General features: G+C 36.1%; 1 long non-coding RNA gene across 1 annotated transcript; it reads left to right on the top strand.

Moving 5' to 3' along the window:
* Window positions 1-405: 405 nt before the first annotated feature.
* LOC149774387 (uncharacterized) lies at window positions 406-23,408 on the top strand. Its single transcript, XR_016416874.1, has 4 exons — window positions 406-591; window positions 3,026-3,114; window positions 22,667-22,857; window positions 23,168-23,408. It is a non-coding gene; the product is annotated as an uncharacterized LOC149774387 (long non-coding RNA).
* Window positions 23,409-23,627: the final 219 nt, after the last annotated feature.

Below are 23,627 nucleotides of genomic sequence, written 5' to 3'. Positions count from 1 at the left end.
ATAACAAGCTAAATCTGTAATGTGGTTTAGATTTACTTTGAGTTAGGTTTGTTTGGTGTCTGCCTGTCACATGTAGACTAGCAATGGAGATCAAATACGTAACTTTGGAAGCAAATCAACAGCCGACTTGGCTTGTTTGTTACGTAGGACTGCTACATAGGTAAATATCTAAAAATCTAGATGGTTGAGGGGTGATGAAAAGTATGCTAATTTGTTATAGTACTAGTGAACTTTATTCATGCATAAGTCACATACTGATTCTTTTAGCGGCCTTGGCACAGGAAAATATTCAAAATAGCCCATTCCTGTCACAAATGAATGTAAAAAAGAGGGGTTGGTGGCAGTGCTGGTTCAGTATAAAAGCCAACAGTTGTATAAGGAATTAACCTAATTGCCGCACTCAAGATCAAGCATGCATGCTTTCTAAAAAAATCATTAGTTTCTTTTTATTTGTATCTTCAGTGTAAAATTATTCTCCGTTTTCTGCAATAGGTCATTGTCGGATGAAAATTCACCAGATAAACTGTCCAGTCAGACGTTAAAACCGATCAAATTTGGCGGTAGAAGCGAGGAACGCTTGAAAGCTCAAAGGTATTTGTGACACTGTATCAGCTAAAAAGGGAAAGGGGCCGATGTTGCGATTGTTCTGACTACTGTTGAAAACAAATTTAATTTTTACTCATATTTTAAAAATAATTGCAATTTTCACAGAATGAAATATTGAAATACATAGAGGATCTCAAATTGGTAATGGTGTGATATCGAATTTACGAAACGAGTAATTGACGAAGCGGAGAAGGAATTGAAGAAATAGGAGAGAAGAATATACAGATGAGTAGAATACAAAGACAGGTGAAAAACTATCTCACACTACTAATCCAATGATTCAATAGGCTATCACAGGGTCGAGAGGAAGGAGAGTACATGGGAAATTTTAATCATTTGACTATTGAATTGTCATTAACTTGTTATACCTTGAATTTCACATTTTTGTATATTCAATAATTTACCCTCGACATTGCTGACTCGGGGCTCAGAGCTTTAATCTATCTTTCACTAATTTAACTTGCACCCAAATCGTGCCCAGGTGTGACTTCAATAATAATTTTAATATAATATTGGAATCACCCCACCCCACACCTACCACAGTGACGGCATAACAACACGCCACGCCCCAACTGCAAATATAGTTTACCAAATCCTCACATTTGTTGGAGAGAGAGAGAGAGAGAGTGTGATTTGTGTTATTTTGATTTTTAACGTACCTTTGACAATTTTCCTGTCATATCGATACGATGTCTGGTTGTGGCAGTTTAAAGTGTTGTCTTGCACAGGGGCATCCTGCCGCAGACATGTAGCATGATGTCCCACCAAGTCACATTATCCTGATACCAGGTCGACCAGTCCTAACATTAACCTCTTAATGCTGAACGACAAAAGAGGCAGCTGTTAGTACCATTTTTAGAAGTCTTTGGTATGACTCAGCCGGGTATCGAACCCACGGCCTCCCGTATCCGGGGAGGAAGCTCTGATTACTAGGCCACCAGAGCGGTCTGAGAGAGAGAGAGAGAGAGAGAGAGAGAGAGACAGAGACAGAGACAGACAGAGAGAGAGAGAGGGGGGAGGGAGGGAGAAAGAGAGAGAGAGAGATATGCACGGAGGAATTGCGGTCGGCAGACGACTACATCAGCAGATGTCTGTCTGCCGGTCTAGTGTCCACTCCCTGGAAATCGCTAATTTCCCACATTATTATTCACTTCAGCAATATATTTAACTCGGTATTTACGGAACATTTTCCAACCGCTCCGGATGCCTAGTTTTAGAGCGTCCGCCTCGGATGCGGTTTCGAATCCCAACCGAGTCATACCAAAGACTTACAACAATGGTAATTACAGTTGCCTCGCTAGGCGCTCAGCATTAAGATGTTATTGTTAGGACTGTCTAGCCTGGTGTCAGGATAATGTGACTGGATAGGACATCATGTTACATGTCTGCGACATGATGCCCCAGTGCTAGACATCACTAAATTTCCACACTGCAGACATAGTAGCGATGTGACTGGAATATTATTGAAGCTACGTTAAAAATCATAATAACACACAAACATACGGACAATTATCAAGAACTTGTTTATAAAAACACGCTCTAAATTGCTGGGTTACAATTGGGACTGTCGAATACGACATTCCAAGTCAGATGAATTTGTGCATTGTAAATGATAGCATCCCGAAACGGAACTTTAAAAAGCAATTATCAAGTGCCAAATTATCAAACTTCCGCTCTTAATTAATTAAAGGACAATTAACTACGTTCTATGTTAGATGTCTTAGCATATCATGAACGACACCTAAGCACACGTGTATTGCATACATAAGACTCTTTTGAAATCACTTTTATTGTTGTCCAAATATAGAATTGACACAAAGACGATCGATTCATTTGGTATCTACCTCTTAATATTGTACTTTGTATTTTCTTCACGTTCTTCTTGTGATTCGGAACTATATGCAGTTTTCTGTTGGTTGCGATTCTTGCAAGCTTTTGACATTCTCGTAAGTGATAAACACAGACAGAACCGAAACGTTTAATTAAAAGTAGGTGTCAGAGGTATTCAGCCGTATTTAATGTAAACAGAAACAATACTGTAAAACAAAATCAGTTCTATTAGTCTTATCGGTAACTGTCACACCGATAAGCCACGTTCTTGACAAAATGGGTTTTTCGTTTTATGGCAATAGGTCGCACTTGCTTATGGGACTATTGTTTCCGTGTACGTCACATTTTGGTTACAATTAAAACGCTATTTCTTCTAATACAGTGAATGAATGTGTGTCACGTATTCGTTTTGCAGGTGCTACGTCTAACAAATTATGAGTCCGGATTTTAATGTATATCATTGAAATGCGCATTTACATGCATGTTTGCATTACATTTTCGTCAGTGGTATTCTCGTACGTTCATGAACACTCACTTGAATTTCATTGATGTTTCATACGATATGATTTTCCACCTCTTACATTTTCAGCTTCTAAGGAAAGCCAGAAATATAATGACATCCATATTTGTTACTGGACGTCAGACAGTCAGGAATCATTCTCTTGATCGCTTGAAAAGGTAACTGATCGTTTTATACATTTTAACCTTCGACCTTGACAGTGAGTTAAATTCTTATCGTTTGCCATTTTTAGATTAGGAGTAGATATTTATTGCAAACAACACCGTAATGATTCTTGTCAATCTTTTCAAAATATTCATTTCCTTTACAAACTGTATGTTAACAAAGACTTTAGGCAAGAGGAATGATAAAATACCTGCTTGAAACAAAAATATTATGTTGATATTGCTGATGATTTACTCAAGCCTTATTTGACCTATGATTTTATTACCCTTATACAGACTTAACCGTAAGAACGTGGAAATTTTATCGTGGATATCATCCCCCAGATGAAATATGTTTGTTCCTTCATTTACACTTGGACACACCCTCTGTGAAAGGAAACAAGTTATCCTCTATCGTGCACGGTCCTGTTCGATGTCAATGAACGAATTTTCCCACTCCTTCGTTATTAGAAAATCTGCAACCATCGATCGATGGTCTTTTCTCTGTCAGAGTGTATTAAGTGCATAGGACATTTATGTCAGCTAAACGCATTCATATTTTGACGACATAAAGAAAGCAGTTCAGACCAGTTGTTGTGCCAAGAAGAGCTTAATAAAATCTAATTAAATAGTTTTGTATTCATTATTCAAACGCAGTTTCAGCGATAATAACAGCTATATGGTTACTAACGCAAAACCAATGACCCATGTATCAGTAATATCGAAAGTTTTCCCTCAGTATTCCTCGTGACTTAAAATTCATTAGCATACCACAATACAATACAAGTACTGTAAATACTGTAACTATTTCGATACATTATTTATTGAACGGTATTGACTTTTCACTAAGAATACATAGTGAAAGCACGTAAGTGTAAATTCTAGATTCTGATCGAATTTGTTTAAACAAACCCTCTTCAAAACATTCAAGACAATCACAATGATATGGAACTCTGTAACATGTGCCAATTACATTAGGTTTTAATTTAGGTAGAACACTATCTGTCCATAAAACTATCAGTCTTTCTGCGTGTATATCTTCCCCGGTCGAAATAAATATGTGTGTGTGCGAGATTTAGATTCTTAATGTAGAATTAAGTAAAATTATACTGGTTCGCTATTTGATAGACACAAGAACCCGCTCGTCTATAATCTTTGCATAAATTTGTATTGTTTATCTCTTGTTGTAAACTGTCATTTTGATTCTAATATAATGAAGTCCAGCATTTTTGGTAGATTTGTATTAAATGCATGCCTTGCATATGTGAATTCTCTTTTCCCCTTTTCCCCTGACGAATAACTTGTTGAGCCCGAAACGTTGGGAAATCATGTTGAATATGCGCAGTTATAAATGTTTGTGTCAATTTATATTTATTATGTATATTTAATTTGTTATGTGCCTTGATACTTTTCACGATTATATCGTATGTGTATTTAAATTGTATGTGCGATTCACCTTTATCCGGTATTGAGGGTTGGAGTTGGGCCTACATGACTAGTGTCTTTCCTTATAGACAACATATTAGAATACACATGTTTATCTATTATTCTAGATAATATATTACGCATATCATTATTTGTGGGTAAACATGTTTACTTTGCTTTGAGTTATAGATACAATCACGATTCTGACCCAATAAGATTCCAGCGACATGTTTTGTTTAACTTTTGATGGAAGTTTCCATTAAGATTACTCTCATCCTGGTCGTTGTATTGTGTCATAGATTTTATATAATGCAGAAGTAAACATAAATACTGTATTCCTATCTTACTATCTCAATAGTGGAATCATTTTTTCTGTTGCTCAGTGTTACTTCAAAACTATTTTTTTATTTAAATTATTATTTGGAATTAAAACGTGCTCATCAATAATTCCAGACTAAATCACTATTTTGGGATTAATCTGAAATGATTTAGAGACCTTTTGGATTATATTATAGTGATACATTAAGACTAGTAGCACATCATCACTGTTCGATGCTTTTGGTACATCAGCACTTTCAAGATTGAAATTAATTTTGGAACACCACAGGAATTCATTCAGAATACTCGTTTCTTTTTAATCCATAATACGATACGATTTTTTTTTAAATTTTCACTTTGTGTTCTTGGGAAACAAATTATTTTTGGAACTGTACAAAACTTGATTATACAGGTTCTGCAAGAAATCTCAGTACGATTGCCAAAACTTATCGATATAAATATGTTTTCACAGATGTTGTCTGCTGCCTTCCCATCAAGTACTTAGAACAAAACAACACTTACTAACAGGAAATTGTCGGGTCGAGTTATTTGCCTTGTTGCTTTGGGAAACGTTTTATCAATGTCATCTCCATAGCTATATTCAAGCTAGGACATTATTGCATGCTTCCGTTAACTCAATTGACGAAATTTAAACTTTCGTCTATATTGCTCATTGAAATAAACACAAGTTAAACCGTTTTCCTAGTGACCTCATCCTTGTCGTCATCCGCTAGTCTGCTTTTGGGTACTCGGAGAGCTGCAATTTTGTAATGCAATGTTGGTTGAGAGTCCGATTCGTAATGCAACGGTCGCGTGTTTTATACTAGCCCATGCCAGCCTATGTCAGCAGCATAGTTCACATTTCTTCGACATAATATTGTTTTCAACATGCCATAAAATTCAACCAACAAATAAAAGCTCATTGACTTTTTTGTTCTCCGTGACTCTAGTTCACCAAATCAAAGCGGTACACTTATCACACCTGTGGCAAAATCTCTGTATACACACTAGCATGGGTCGTTATGCTTGTTATCTACGAGGATCAACACCTGCACATGTCCACAAGCGCAAATCCACTAACAATTTATACAACAAAAAAAATAACATTCAGCATTTTTAAATTAGCCGTTCTGAAAGGGTTTAAAGAAAGACGATGCGGTGTTTTTTTATCATCTGAAGTAAAATTTTCATTTATGCCGACGTAAGACAATTCAAACTTTCCCAGATGTAAGAATGATTTGAGTGAATTTCTATTCTGTGTGTGTGTGTGTGTGTGTGTGTGTGTGTGATTTAGATTTTTAACGTAGTTTTAACGATTTTCCAGTCGTATTGTTACGAAGTCTGCAGTGTGGCGGTTTAAAATGATGTCTAGCACTGGGGCATCATGCACTATACTGACCAATATCGTTAGAGCATCCGCCTCGGATGCGGGAGGTCGTGGGTTCGATCCCCGGCCGAGTCATACCAAAGACTTAAAAAAATGGTACTTACAGCTGCCTCGCTGGGTGTTCAGCATTAAGTGGTTAGTGTTAGGACTGGTCGGCCTGGTGTCAGAATAATGTGACTGGGTGGGACATTATGCTACATGTCTGCTGCATGATGCCCCAGTGCTAGACATCACCATAAACTGCCACATTGCAGACATCATAGCGATATGACTGAAAACTTTTTAAAGCTACGTTAAAAATCCAAAACCACATCACACATCTTTCTTTGGCAACAGACTTATATATCAATGCTTATTTCCTTATCAATCTCGCTGGCCAAGCCCTCGTCTATATTTAAGACTCAGCGCACGTTTTGTTGCTGTATGTTCGTGACAAACATTAATTAACGTCTTCTATTTATGAAAGCAATTCAGCAAAATCCAAAGACCAGGTCAATAACTCTCTTGGTTGATATTGTTTCCGTCTATTTATCTATCTATCAAGCAGGCAGTCGATTTTCAGTCTACCTCAGTTTCTTTCTTGTTTCTGTATATTCTCTGTCTAGACCTTTCCAGGGATATACAGCTTTGAATTTATGTTTTTGCTGACACATCCACTTTTAAGGCACTTTTACAGCTTACATTTCATGCTGACATTTCTGATATAATGAGGGAGAAGAGTGCAGAAGGAATGAGGAGGAGTAGGTCGTATTGTAAAGACATTTATCTCTATTAAAGAAAGTGACAGCTTTTTGTTTTTTTAAATTAAACTTTCCGGATTGACTAAAATAGTACGCATGCTTGTCGTTGTATATGTGATACGTATTCATTGATTACTTACACAAATCCATAAAACATTAACGCAGATACGAAAATATGTTATTAATAGCTGATTAACGTTGTGTTTGTTGAAACAGACCATTCCATTGTTATTGTTTCTGACCTAATTGGTATATAGAAGGCGTACAAAGTCAAATATAAGAAGAATCTGGGTAGTATCCGTCTACATTATGATCTGTGACCTACTCGACAGAAAATGTTCACCTGTAGTAAATCAGATTGTGCATATGGAAACAAACTGAACGAAAATAATGAGGATTGCCTTTGGAGAGACTCATCCCAGCTTTTCACCTTCTGACAAATGGACTGGAACATTCTTCCTCGAAACAGCGGCTTATCTTAAAGACATTTAGGTGTGTATTTGAACTGCTCCTTAATGACACCATCTAAACATTTAATCATATATCATGGGTTGATATAATCCGAGTTTTGCTGTTAACATAACCAATGATGCTAACAAAAGGGTGCCAGTTTATCCTTGTCGACTCTAATGTCATTCGTGCATCATGGTACTGTTAAGGAATCTTGATTACCTTTATATTGTGATCAGCCAAAGGTGGTTACCTTGATGTTGTAATCAGCCAAAGGTGGTTACATTTATGTTGTAATCAGCCAAAGGTGGTTACCTTGATGTTGTAATCAGCCAACGGTGGTTACCTTGATGCTGTAATCAGCGAAAGGTGACTGCTGAAACACATGTCCAATATAACATCATTACGCTTTTGACCATTTCGCACTACAACAGGTTTTAGTCTCACATACCTTAGTGGCTTCCTGCTGATTTTCCGTTTATCTTGTTTACAAATATTAAGTTTCTTGACATTGCAAACGTTGCAAATCTATGGATTATTCTGTTTTGTTAGTAAAACCATTTATGTTTTGGATGTCATACGAGTGTCGTTTTCAGGCAACGGCAGTTCCACATAATAAAATACGTAATACTCAATTTAATTTGTCTATCTTCTTACAAAACCTTTAAGCATGCATGTCAAATTTCCAGATGACCTGCAAGTTATCTTAGAATGAAACAGTTAGTTGTCTCTTAAGTTACTGATTTATGAACCTAATGAGGCCTTTATCGAAAGAGCAAATCATAACTATTTGTATGAGTCAATCAAGCTATTTTGTTTCGTTTCTCTGCCTGATGATATTTGCTTTATAAAATCGCAGTATTGTTCCTTGCTTTGAATATGAATTTGAGAACATATTGCCGAGTAATCAGCCATTTGGCTCACAGCAAACACCACGCATTAAATTCCATCTAAATTATGTCTCCAATGTAATATCGATGGCACAGGGTGCCAGCATTTCGCACAAAGTGCCGAGAAAGAACCAGTCATGGCAAGATATACTCCGGCTGTCTCGTGTCACTACAGGACCTATTTAAGAATCTGGCAAATTTATTTTGTATCTACGAGCTCAAGAATGTTCGTACGGTCTATGCACCTTCAGTCTATCTGGATCGAACCACTCTTTACTATGGAGGTGTTTTGGTCTTATTTTAAGTCAAACTGGTATGCCCGCTCAATTTAAGCTCTTTCGTCTCTAAATGTCTTTCTATTTAGTCGGTACAGTTACGTTTGTTTTGTTTTCTCCCAATATCCACTATAATTCGTTTCCACCCATACACCAAAGGCCTTTTTGGCTGGGGGTGGGGGGAGGGTTTGATTAGTTTCAACAGCACCTTTAACACGTTATTGGCTATATCATGCTGACCAAGTGGGAGCTAAATGCCTTTCCCATGGACACGCAGAGGGATTCGACCCCATGCTTTCCTTCATTGACTCTTTTACAACAACAACATGAATGTAACAGTGATGTATGTAGGAATAGTTATGACGGCTTCAGCGGCAGCTGTTGTATTGCAGTTAACACGAAAGTAGATAACCTTCGAGACACGTGTTTTCTTGAAGCGTAGGCAGATGACGTTGCATGTTTGTTGATATTGTACAACTTAAACATATGTTACTTTCTTGCTGAGTTTATCACAATGAAATGAAAACGATTGACCAACAAATATATGACCGAATTCCATCGAAATTATGATAGTTACTTCTGCATCTCTAAAAATAGAAGAAATAATTTTATTTTCATGATGTTCAAGTAGTGTTTTTAAATTATTTTGTTTCCTTTTTTATCTGTATCGATGCTGAAAATGATTTACGGCACGTCAGATCGTTTACAATGGATGAGCTGAAGCGATTGTAGGTTGACTTGAGGTAACTGTAGGGTGAGATGGAGGAGCCGAACTAGAGCTATCGTAGGTTGAACTGAAGTAATCAGTTCACCCAACGATCGCTCCAAGTTCACCCAACGGTTATTTCAGCTATACGATTGCTGCAGGTCATTCATTTTGAACGATATCGTGTGTTGTATTGATTTGGTGGCTGCACAGTCGATTACGATGAACGTGTAACGACTGGCAAATTGACTGAAGTAATGGGGTCAGATTATTCAAGATAGTATCATTGTACCATAAAGGAAAGGGTTATCTGATTCATGGCTGCCGTTTATGTCTTAAGTATCATTTCACTAAGTATTTTTCCTATAGTTTTCCTTCACATTCCCAAATTTTTGTTGATCTCTAGAGAACTAGTTTCAGCTTAGCCTGCACAAAAACTTGCTTCCCTTCGTTTAATCAACAATATTGAGGCAGTATAAGAAGAAAATCAAAATCACCGTAGGCTGCTGCAGTCTCTAGAAAAATATATAAAGTTGTATTTAAATGAAAGCACTGGATTATTGTGTGCAGGTTGCCTTTCAGAACAGGCCATATTAATATGTTTTTGATTTGTCATCCTATGCAGGAACAAAGAATACGATTTCAGTAAACCTTTTATTTTCTGATTAGGCTTTAATAATCTTCTCTATTGAATACAGGTAACATTTTTGGCCATACACCATTAGAATTTCTTCAGAATAGTATTTTAATGCTCAACATCAAGTAAAAATGATTTCAGCTATTTTCAGCGATGAGTTTAGCAAAGCACTGGGAACAAGTCACATAAGTATACAGATCGAGTAACATTAATTTTCTACATTCTTAAAATGGAATATTTTCTGATGGAAGAACAATGACCAGTGTCATTCCTATGAATGACATTAGCAACAACGATCAATTCTACAGGTCGGTATGTTACCAGGATAATGTGACTTGGTGGAACATGACGCTACATGTCTGCAGCATCCCAGTGCTAGACATCACTGTAAACTGTCTCACTGCAGACATCGTGGCGATATGACTGAAAAATTGTTAAAGCTACGTTTGAAATCCAAAACACACAAAACAAATACAAGTATTTATGCTACTCTGCCGAATAAAATGAAGGACTGAATGTAAGAATCGCAGTGGGTAGAATTGCATCTTTGGTCGTTTTGGACAAGTTTTAGCACCTATCGAATCTTAAATCAGAGGAAAAACAGAAGATTATGTTGAACTGAATAAGAGTTACTTGTGTCTAACGTCAACGTTCTCAAAACGGATAATACCTATCCAGCGGAAGAATGAAGAGTGGCTCCCGTCAACAACTTCATGCAGAAGTGGATTTGTATTTGAATAGCAAATTAGTCAGCAGCAGCATGGATGCTTATCCTTATCGAGCGTACCTGGGAAGTCTTTTGACATAAGGAAAAGAAGTCAAGGTCATAAATATGGATGTCCCCGTGTATGAAATCTGACAGACTAAAAAAGTTCAGCAACTCAGAATTGACAAAATATGACGATCTTCACAATGTTGGATTTTACGACCGTTGGAAGAAAAGCGAACAAAGATGCATTTTATAATTGATGGATCGTGTGCATTTGGACATGTGGTTGCAATACAAGTATATACTGAACAGAGTGGTGTTCGTCTGAGACTGAATGGAAGTAGTCTTCCATTTGATAGCTAATGCAAACGAATATAACACGAGAATCCAGGAAGGGATACTTTACTTGTATCATCGGTAGGTTGTATCTAATGTGGGGATCGATATCAGTCAAACATTATGCAGAAGGCAACCAAGAATCGTTGCAACGAGTGAAAGTGGACCAAAGAAAATATAGTAATACTTAATGAAAGAATCCCGACAAGACTAGATTTGGAAAGTGGCAAAGTATCAGTCATTGTTCTCGCAATCTGCACTCCAAATTTAGCCCATAAATCGAACTGAAAAGCAAAACAACACAAGGTAGCGACCACATTCCAATCGTCATTACAATTAATATTAAAACAACTATGATACAACAAACTAATATTCCCTGATGGAGACTGAACAAAGCAGACTGAAATAACATCAGTACATGCCTCAAAACCAACTCTTTGGAAGACACAGATCTCATGTTACGTGTTTAGGCTCTAATAAACAATTAACGATCTAGAGAAACCTCTCAAACTTGCTGAACTAGATCTCTCACAATTTGCTGACGACAGTGGACTATGGAAACCAGGAAACCCAGAAAGTGATAATATAATCAGCGAATTACCAACAATTCTAAATACATTTGGTAAATGGACATATATATGGGGCTTTATAATGGCATCAAACAAGACAGTAGGAATGTTGTTTTTTCCACACAGTAAAAGGGAGAAAAAGTACCCAACTCTTTTTCTCCTAAACACCCCCATAACATTTATCAAAGAAACAAAACCTTTTGGGAATGTTGCTCAATGAACAACTATTTGGAAAGTCCCACATTAACGAACTATCATGAAAATGTAATCAATACTTAAATGTTCTCAGAACTGTCGAAGGAACCACCTGGGGAGCAGATCAAAACACCCTTTGAATGTTACACAGATCAAAAATAGACAACGGATGTCAAGTTCACGCATCAGCGAAACAAACTCAAAATGCAAAATAAAACGTTCATCCACAAACTAGCACCCATCCACCTGGACGGAAAAGAATTCTTGAACTAGACAAAGAATTTAAACTCACCACTCTACAGTATGGACCAACATGATACCCCGATCCGTAGCCATAGAAAAACCAGAGCCCCGAACATCAACCTTCATGTAATACCGCTGGGATCCAAACATCATAAACCAGCAGAAATGCAGATGGAGATTAAATACGTTCTAGACATCAAATATCCGAACCATATAAAAGTATATACGGACAGACCCAAATCCACAGAATTGAATAGAACAACAACATCAATAGTTATGCAGGGTAGAATCATTGAATTACGAGAACGACTACCAGATGGGTGCTCCATATATATACGTATATGAATCATTACGGACTCACTAAGCGTCCTTTGATCTATTGATTGTCTAGTAGAGATAACGTGTTGAGAGATACGATGCTGTTAATCAAAACAGTTCAATGTAATAAGAAAAGAATTGAAATCATGTGGGTCCCATCTCAAATTTATCGAGAAACGAAAAGACGGATCAAAAAGTAAAGGAAAACTTAAACGATCCACAACCGATTAATATATACTATAGTGTACAAGAGATCTCCAGCCATATGAGGGATAAAGTTGATATCAAGTAGTAACTGGAATTGAAAGATTGAAACAAAGAGAAATATTTTTCAGTATCTAAAACCAGTCACTAGGAACAACAAAGCACCTAACATAACACATCACAGTGACAAGAATCTTATGAATATAATTAAAACAGGTAAAATATTGCTAGCTATTAGCTTTGACAAACATATATCGAATGGTAAAACCAAAGGCACTAACTGCCCATACTGCCCTACACCAGAGGATCTTACCCATGTTTCCAACATCTTCCCAAGGTATCTGAAACAAAGGACCATTTTTAAGAATAAACAACGACTACTTGGATCACCGTTTATATACCCAGACTTCCTCGAGCAAACCAAGAACAAAAATATTACAACCAAAGCTAACATCATTACATTGCCAAAATGCATTGGTAAATACGGTAAAGTATAAACAACGGAAATTCCTTCGCACAAACCAAATGGAATTAGTAGTGATGTAGCTTGAACGGAGATGGCAAGAGCGCGCGCCATTCCGGTCCTATGCGCGAGGCGGAACCTACGTCAGCTGTGAAAGTACACCCTACCCCTACGACGCTGCAGCGATACGTCCATTTGGTTCTAAGGCAATACACAGTAGCAGGTCAAAATAAATTCCATAAATACACCACAATGTGACATCAGTGCAATATAATGAAACAGGTCGAAACGTCTAGCAATGCTAATGGGTGATAGGTTCACCAGGTCACCAGGTTCACAGTGAACATCGCAACATATACCTTTATCATTATAACGTGACAATAGCAAGACTGAGTGTAGGCATATCTCATACTAACATCTATACTATCAATACTATCCACCCTAAAGCGGTCTGTGTTGGTCCATTCTGAAAAAACAAAACTGGCCCCAAAGTAGTCAATATAACTTGGCTATAACCCTAGTCATCATACCCTGCCGTAGAAGGTGGCACTAATTGTAACAACACGTAAGTACGATACACAATAATTAAGGCCACAGCTTAGCTATATAATGTGATTTTAAACCAAGGATCATGAGGCCCTGCCGCCCAATGCGGCAACAAACAAGCGATTCTTAGAATACCCAAAAATAATTAATAAGATGTCGAAAATCCCAGCCATCATGCCCACCGCACAAGGCGGAACTAAAATCGTAACTGCACACATGCTCCCTTAAAACACACTTCACAAAAATGTTCCGGCAACCCTCTCAAAACTACAACATAGACCAACTCAGCCATCCAATCTTCTCATCCTCTACTGTACCAAACAGTACAGACGCTAAATCGAAAACTTACATTGGCGACTCTTTCCTACCATAATAAATACCCTTAATGTTGGGTGCCTATGCTTTGGCGGTTTGATGCTCCACTACCACCGTGGCAATTAAGAAAAATAAACTGCATATAAAAACGCTAGTGGAAAGTGGCTCCTTTTCTCACCACTCCACCAATTAAAAAGCCCGCCCTGATGGATTGAACTGGTCGCACGTGCCCAGGGCGAAAGACGCCTTAATAAAATATCGCATTGTATCGCACCAGTCTTTCCATCCATCATTGACTCGTCAACCGCTAAAATGCCGTCGAAGATTGCATAGTTAAGTGAAACTCAGTCATATATGTACAGGGTAAGACATCACTTAATTGAACAAAACAAGCTGAAAGAATTGTACCGTTTTCCTCAAAAGTGCCCGTCAAAAGTGCCCGTCATTAAAAAAAAGGTTGTTCTGTAAGAGAAAATAATCTGGGAAAAGAAGATAAAGGGGAAAAAACATCAGCAGGAACAGCAGCAGAAAGAAGATGTGGACGAGATTGAGACGGAGACAAAGGATTTCTGTATCTTCTTTTGAAAGAGAAAGCTGTGTGCTTTAGTGAAGCCCATGACGATACCTAGCCGTCGTGGATATCGTCATCGTTAACATCTCAAATGTCCAGGACGACTACCCAACCACTCTTTCCAGAGCCAACTACATCTTGTAGAAAAGAGATACTGCTCAATGGTTGCCCCTACTTTTGTATGCTTGTGTATGTCGTTCGCTTCCACAACCAAACAAATATTATAATCTCTTCTACCCCCGTGTGTGTAACAGTTTGTGCTAGTGGGTATTGTAATAAATTTGGAGTATGCGCATTTGGTTATATCGCCCCGTTTTAAGGACTTCTTAGATTTTTGTGATTACTTGTCTGATTATTGGAATCCGGTGAAATATAAATATTTCTTTGCCCGAAATAATTAGACATTTACTAGAAGCAAACGTCACAGAGTAAAATGTTAATGAGTTTCCATTATGCCATGATTCATTAGTAGTGAATTCAGGTCCAAACCGAATGATTGACCCTGGAATAACATTGGTGATGTGACTTCAGTGGCAGTGTTTACGGTAGGAAACCTGTAAATTACACAATGGAATGAACAAGAAGGGACTTAGCAAATGCCGTTTATTTATGTCGCCATGGCGGCACATGTGATACAGTTATACTAGCGAAATGTGCCTGGAAACCGTGGATTGACTGGCCTAAGGTGACGATTCTACAATAGTTACCTATGTTAAGGGTACAGTCATACAGTTTCTACGCGTGAACTGCTGGCGGTACGAAAACCTTACGGAGAGAAACCATGCATATGTGCGGTTGATATATATTTGGCAGGTTGTGAGATATGTGGTCTTGCATTGATTAGAGTAAAATGTATGCATAGAACGGACACGTCGGGCTTTCTGATTTACAACTGAAGTTGTATAAAAGTCTTTGGGAATTCGGGGAAAACTTACGACTTCAAGCGAGAGTCGCGCCAGGGTGTGACACCGCTCGGCCAAACAAAGACCACTGGCTTGTAACAGTATATATATAAACACTCAGTGACCACTGTCTAATGTTAAAACTACAATAACCAAAAATAAAACATAATGGTATATTTCAGGTCGGCGAAATTTCCCTTGGCATGGTATTCTGTATTACACTGTTTTGGAGGGATGTTTTCTTCACGTCCGTGACTAAAGAATATAAAGCGGCGCATTCTCTTGGGAAGACAAAACAACTCATGTCAGGGAAACATGATCAGAATCTGGTAGCCTGTCATGCTCTTGGCACAAGTTAATTAGATCCAAATTTGCACACACTATTTTAATTATATGCAGTCTTTTTGCTGACTTGCGTATCATAGTCTTAATACAAAATGTAACCGCTTAATATTGAGTTCTACGTATAGATTGCGCATGGTGCCAATCCTATTTATTTTAAACCTGTATTAAATCCGACGTTTTTGCAAACTTCAAGGTTACAAGGTAAATTCAGCGAATATGCCAAGTCGTGATGCACGTTGCCATCAGTAAAGAAGAAAACGTGTAAAATGTGGTAACCCTTATCACAGAGAGTGCCGTCAAATAGAGTAAAACCATTATGATAGAAAGTGCCGTAAAAGATAGTAACCTTTATCATAAAACGTGCCGTAAAAGATAGTAACCCTTATCAGAGAAGGTGCCTTTTAAATTAGGTTGCAATTGTTCTCTGTTAATAAAATCACGATGTTAAATTGCTGTACAGACATATGTCTGCAACTTTATTTCACTCGTTTACCTCTCACACTTTTGCCATTCCTTTCGAGTACGAAAATGGATAGAACAGACAATGAAGGGTTAAGCATATATTAATTTCTGTGTACTACTATAATGATTAAGTTCTTTAAATATTTCCTTCATTTTTCTGCATTTTGAATGATACCTTGTGCATCATTTATAAAATGTTATGACCAAGACTATATTATATTACTAAATTTGACACAACATGTAAATAATTAGCATTAGTTTACATTTTCTGGAAATAGCATTAGTTTACATTTTCTGGAAATAGCATTAGTTTACATTTTCTGGAAACAGCATTAGATTACATTTTCTGGAAACAGCATTTGATTACATTTTCTGGAAATAGCATCAAAATACATTTCCTGGAAATATCATTAGATTACATTTTCTGGAAATAGCATTAGTTTACATTTTCTGGAAACAGCATTAGATTACATTTTCTGGAAACAGCATTAAAATACATTTCCTGGAAACAGCATTAGAGCACATTTTCTGGAAATAGCATTAGTTTACATTTCCTGGAAACATCATTAGATTACATTTTCTGGAAACAGCATTTGATTACATTTTCTGGAAATAGCATCAAAATACATTTCCTGGAAACAGCATTAGATTACATTTTCTGGAAATAGCATTAGTTTACATTTTCTGGAAACAGCATTAGATTACATTTTCTGGAAACAGCATTAAAATACATTTCCTGGAAGCAGCATAAGATTAAATTTTCTGGAAATAGCATTAGTTTACATTTTCTGGAAACAGCATTATATTACATTTTCTGGAAACAGCATTAGTGAACATTTTCTGGAAACAGCATTAGAATTCATTTTCTGGAAACAGCATTAGATTACATTTTCTGAAAATATGATTAGTTTACATTTTCTGGATACATCATTAGTTTACATTTTCTGGATACAGGATTAGTTTACATTTTCTGGAAACATCATTAGATTACATTTCCTGGAAACAGCATTAGATTACATTTTCTGGAAATAGCATTAGTTTACATTTTCTGGAAACAGCATGAGATTACATTTTCTGTAAACAGCATTAGATTACATTTTCTAGAAACAGCATTAAAATACGTTTCCTGGAAACAGCATTAGATTACATTTCCTGAAAATAGCATTAGTTTACCTTTTCTGGAAACAACATTAGTTTACATTTTCTGAAAACAGCCGCGTCTGAACGAAACTACTGGAACTATTCGTATGTATATTACTTTCCTGGAAGCGACCGAATCACACCTGTCCAACTTTATCTTCCTATATAAAAGCTAACAGGCTGAACTCAGTAAATATTTTATTTCATGCTTATGTTTTAATGTTAATTTGCATTGAATGAAGTAACAGTCTTCGCTGATTAGAAAATCTTCATGGAAACTAAAATTACAAATATCAGCGACTTGGATAGGGAATACAACTGGATACAATTACACATGATTTAATCTTTGACTGTAGTGACGCCTTTAAGAAAGGTATGAACATAATATAAGAAAGTCCTTCCAAAGTACTGTATAGTAAGAGTCAATGCACTCTCCACAGATCAAAGCAGTCTGAAATTACTCTAGAGCCAAATTCTAGATAAGTTACGTATATTCCAGTAGTAAGAAGAATGAAATATCTGGGTCGCCAAATGACCTATGACGGTTATTTAATTTTGTCACATTGTTCCGCATATCCCCTTCTCGACCCTACGACGCTTAGCAACTCGCTTCTCCACAACGGTTAAATAGAAAATAAATTTATGAAAAGAAACACAAATGGCCTAGAAAATCACATTTTTCACGATATGAAGAAATACGCTGCTTAATAAATTATCTATAAAATGTACGAGAAACATGTATTTTTGGGGAATATTGGAGTAAAATGAAAACAATTAAAGATCTTGTTTGTCATAAACAAAAATACATAGTTCTGCTGCATTATTAAAACACGATATTTCCCCTAAGAAACACACTCAAAACCATTAACTTCCCATTCAGATCTCAAGCGTATCTAGCCGCCTCTATTAACACGTGTCCCTAAAGGGTTTGGACATTCGGCATTCTCCGCCTTCCTCCCTATACTGATCTCTGCAAAGATTAATCTTGCGACAAATATTCCAACAAGTACAAACGCTGCTTTTGCAACATTTCATCCCTTGGTCATTTCGATAATCAAAACTCAAACTTCAATCCCTTTCCAGTTTCGCCTGACTTTGTTAACATACGGGCTTCATTATTAATTAACCACGTCCCAACCAGATGCGCTTAAGTAGGATCATCCTTAAGTATGGCACTTTTAAATTGGTACACACTAAAGAAATGCGTTCCAAAATAAATGGTTGTTGAAAACAAGCAACAAATAGTAGATATTTTACGAGTAAAGAAGCTTTAAACAAAAGAAATCTGAAGATGATTTCGAGAAAGGGGAAATGATAGAGAGGTGGGCGATGCAAAATAGATTATCAAGAGTTGGAAACATATAAGCGTTTAAATGTGGAAGGCATTTATTTAGTCGGCATTTGATGTAAAAAAAAAAAAAAAAAACAACAGGTCGTTCTTGTTGATTTTCAAATCTTTCATATAGTCAAGAATTAAACGATTTCTTGGCCTATACAAATGTATCCTTTAGAAATATATGTGTTTAGAGACGGAACATGTGAATCAACAATCGAAAGATTCTTTGATACAAATAGTGAAATGCGATACACCAACGTAAAGAGTTAGGTATTCTGGACAACATGAATGTCGAACCGAAACATTTTTGCAAATAAATATTCGAATATACCAACCTTACGATAATCAGATAAAACAATCGAGGAATTATAGCAGACAATTATGGAAAGATTTATATTAAATAACTAAATAAATCTATATCATAAATGTGAATAAGCAATTGAAAAATTATAGCACACGTTATGACTCTACGTAATATAAAGATACCTTAAAGAGTCAGAAGGATGCGCGACATTAATAGAAGAATGAGCAGCTTACGAAAGGAAAAACAAAAAAAGAAGGGGGGGGGGTAATGAAGACTGCACATGGGTTAATAGGGCTTTAAACAAAACTTGAAAGGCATGGACAGAAGGTGAAAAAAACCATTATACAGAGTGCAGGTTAGAAGAAAAAAAAGGCGGAAACGAATTCAGCATGGCAAACAACAATACGAAATGATGAAACATCTTTTACAGATGTTGCCAGCGCATAAATCTTTAGGTAGTAATGACCACGGTACATACCTGTTCTTCAACCAAACGTATCACCAACAATCTTAACAGATTTATTTCAATACGCTTTCAACTTTCTCTCAAGCTTAGATTCATATATATGATTGTGAAAGATACAGGGACAAATCAAAAACAAGATATATTTATTCAACTAATGCCAGGGCAAAGCAAATAAGAATATCAAACTGAATTATGTGCTATATACACCTTTTCATGAACTAAAGAGCCTGTTAGACCAGAATATCTCCAGATTGTGAAGTGGCTGTTTCATAAAAATTGATCTCCGACGATGAATTTTAACAATTTCAAAATGCCCATGGGCTATTCATACATAGCATTACCAGCTTGGATCGAAAATAAAACACAAGCTTGCATAAACATGCAAAACAATGACAATAAATGCTTATTATATGCGGTAGTCAATTGAAAATGCACCACAAAGTTACAATAAATACTTATCATCATAATACAATTTAATTAGATACACTCTTCCTAGTCACAAATGTCTGGTACCAATGGAGGGAATAGATCAATTGAAAACTCATCTTGCAATGAGATAGCAAGCTGTCTCATGTACAAACATTGCTATGACGTATTGGGCGGCGCGTTGTTGAACTCAGGTATGTTGATATCATTGAAGGCGATATATAGTTGGCTGCGCAAGAGATTATTGAAATCAAATTCAGCGATCAAAATACAATGTGAGAAGAAAAAAACGATTCAAGCATTGCAGTTACCAAGCCAAATGGACAAACGAGAGACATTGTAAAAACATATTGCAAATTCACACGAGGATACTTAGAATGCAACAAAAAAAAAATGAATAATGTGTGCCTCTTTATGCGTTTTAGCAGGTAGCGCATACTTTTGTAATATTAGTTGCTCATTTAATGAACATTTTGTGCCAAGGGACATCAGCGTTTTGTCATTGTCTTTTTCTTTCGCTGTACTTTTTAGTACATTATTGTTGATTTCCGTACAACTATCCGACATTATTTGCTCATTTTTGTCTCCGTTTAGTTTGCATTGTAAAAATCCTGTTGTATTTTACGATATTGAACATATTCAAATTTAACGCACTTACACAACACATGTGCCTAAAGATAGTATAGTGTATTAGGAACTACATTGTAATCAAACCATGTACACTCGTGTAGTAGACGCTTTAGGTTTTGGTTGATTAAATTTATTTTGTGAATGAACAAAAGGAGATGTTTCGTCCGTTTGAAAGTATGGATGATAACACTAACGATGTGAACGAGTTAACTGAGTCAGAAATGAAAATAAGCAAAGAATGAACGTGATATTCGCAATGTGAACAACAAACGTGAGAGACGCGGTAATTGAAAATACCATTTTGATCATTGAAACAGCTATTTAGGAGAATATTCATATCTGTTCGCAAATAGAATGGTTAAAACTATGAGGAGTGCTCCCCAGGGTCTATAAAAATACAGCATAGAAAAGCATATTGAGGCCAGGAGATGTCGCATATCTATCAGAGACATGCCATTTTACAAGTCTGTCAACATACTTGAAAAATATGCAAATGAAGGTTTTGGTAGTAAACTAAGAGCTTCAGAGCCAATAATCCAAGACGACGAAAGAGTTTTATTTCCGCTGGGTAAATAGTGTCACACAACAGCTTCTGTTCAATTTTCCCCATGCAACTATTTTGATACAATGTTAGACTAGCGATTGATGACACACTGTATGATACAAGTCATTGCTGGGGTCCCTCCAACAGCGAGATGCAAGTGACAGAGCATAAACATGTTTTCTTTAGCTGGTAATAAGAATGGCAATAAATACACTTGCTTCAATGCATCTTGAATGTCTTCAAATTGTACTTTCTTGGTTTGTTTTTCTAATTCGACAGACACGTCCTGCAAAACCTAATACAAACAGAAGCTGTATTGGAATTTCGAGTAGCCTCCATTTTCCAACTTCAAAGAATATTGTTGTTGTATATTGATGAATCAAAGGATGTGAATTTATTTTGGAATAAAGCATACATTCAATTACGTTGTTTCTTGTACTGTCTTTTGTTGTTAAGCGTCAGGTAGTTAAACAAAATGAATATATAATTAAAAGGTTAGTGCATATATGAACTCGTTTTTTCTGCGAAATACTTCCCTTCGTAAGAATGTGCAGTATTTTGCAGATATTTTCCCATACAGGTTCATTAACGTGTGAATATTGGCAATAGATTAACACTCGATTAGCTCATTTTATAAATTAATTATCTAAAAGGTGCACTGTAAGAATATTTTTTACCGTAGTACCACATTTGCATAGAAAAATATTTTTCATTCAGTATTATTATTTTTTCCAACAGTGTTGAATAATCTATTGCCATTGAACACACCATCACGTGGGGATATATGTTCGTGATAGATGATTTTATTTTTCATTTTATTCTAAAGTTTCTCAAAATTCACAATATACATTGTTTTCTCGCTTATTCCTTTGTTAAATTTGTTTTGCACTAATATTGTTTCTTTCAATCTAAAGTATTGAAAATTTGAATATTTGGACTATTGCTGTAGGATAAATTTTGTAATAAAAATTATATTTAACAGCGGCGGAGAAGCGAGCAACGGCAAACATTGGAACGGTTTCGAAACAATATGGAAACGATAGTATGTTGCTCGATAGATGTTTCACAACTGTTATTCCCCATACTACTTATTCCGTTTTTTTTTAAAGCAATTTGCTTGTTCGTTCAAATTTATCATAAAGAACAGACCTCTCTCTAATTATATGCATGCCTGAGATTCCATTGCCAGAACGAGGCTAACCGAGCAAGCTGTAACAGAAGCTGTTAAAGTTATGAATGCCACTAGTAATACTAGCAGAAAATCAGCACAGCATTGTTGTGTGACCCATTGTATGTCAGATTCACGATATGATCCAACACTTCATTTTCTTTCAATTTCGAAGAATCCTGCATTGAAAAAGCAATGAATAACTAAGATAAGAACAAATGAAGGCCCACTCTTTCAAGTGAGTACTCTAAATTATACCCATGTTTTACTAACTTTTTAAATGAAGTAATGCACTTTCATATTTGTTTTCGAAATATGAAGTAATGTTTTATATTTCATTTTATTTAAACATTTCCAGCTGTCTTTTACTATTTTTCAGTATACAAGATCTTCATTCCAAAGAGTTGCTCACTTTTACCATATACATTTTTAAAATATTTCAGTTACTACTCAACAGTAATATTTTAGTAAAAGCCTGAACTATTTATTCTTAGTATTGCGTATTAGTCCTTTTATGCAATATATTTTGTTTATCTGCATTGACTAGGTTACAAAGTCAACAGTCGTGTGTTCAAAACATTTTACAAAGGATGGTTACAAGTCATGGACACAAGTAAGAATAAGACTATACCCAGAAGCCGTGCCATCACTCTTTGATTGGAACAGTGAAAAAATATCTAAGAGACCCTTCCCAAGAAAGGTATTTGCTTCTGAAGAACCACTTAAAGTTTCTAAAAGGTAATTAAGATTATGTTTTGTAAAATGAGAAGGAAATATCAACAAGAAAATATTTTTTTCAGATGCAGTTAAACCATAAAATTATAACAACAACATTCATACAATAGAATAATACACAAAATTTGATTGCAACATTTTAATGAAATAGTTCTTTAAAAACCACATTATAGCCATGTAATTTAAAAGAGGCATTATTGCATCATAAGTAATTGTAGATACAGCAGATTCCCGAAAAACGGGTATATATGTTAGTGTTTGGCTAACATTATAATGTTATAAAATTATTGCATTGTATGCTTTCTTCATTTAGCAGAATGGATAATGATGTAACTGTGACAGATCTGTTTGCTGACACAAAAGCCAAATCCGGTAATGACAATCAAGGATAATCCTTATATCAGCGAAAGATAGAAGAGTTGAGGAGAAACTTCTGCATACATCGGAAGAATGCAAAAGACTGAAAACCAGTTGCAAATATAATGTTTTGGCTTAAATAGGTTTTCAATTGACAATTCTCATATATTATTCTATACAGGTTTTTCCTCCTATAACACCTTTACTGCTTTCTTTAATTGTATTCAGCCATCAGCTCAAACCATGCAGAGTGCCTACTACAAAAGTAGTGAAACTGTTAGTCTGGCAGGTAGAAAACATAGTATGTTCCTTATAGATGAATTGTTCATGTTTCTTTGTCTTTTAAAACCTGGTCTTCTTGAACAGGATCTCAGTGTTAGATTCAATTGTTCTTTGGCAATCATAAGCCGTAAAAT

Source organism: Sinohyriopsis cumingii, unplaced genomic scaffold, assembly GCF_028554795.1.
Source record: "Sinohyriopsis cumingii isolate HCF-2022 unplaced genomic scaffold, ASM2855479v2 utg000244l, whole genome shotgun sequence".
Taxonomy (NCBI): domain Eukaryota; kingdom Metazoa; phylum Mollusca; class Bivalvia; order Unionida; family Unionidae; genus Sinohyriopsis; species Sinohyriopsis cumingii.
The sequence above is the reverse complement of the archived record's forward strand: the minus strand, read 5'-3'. Positions and strand labels throughout refer to the sequence as shown.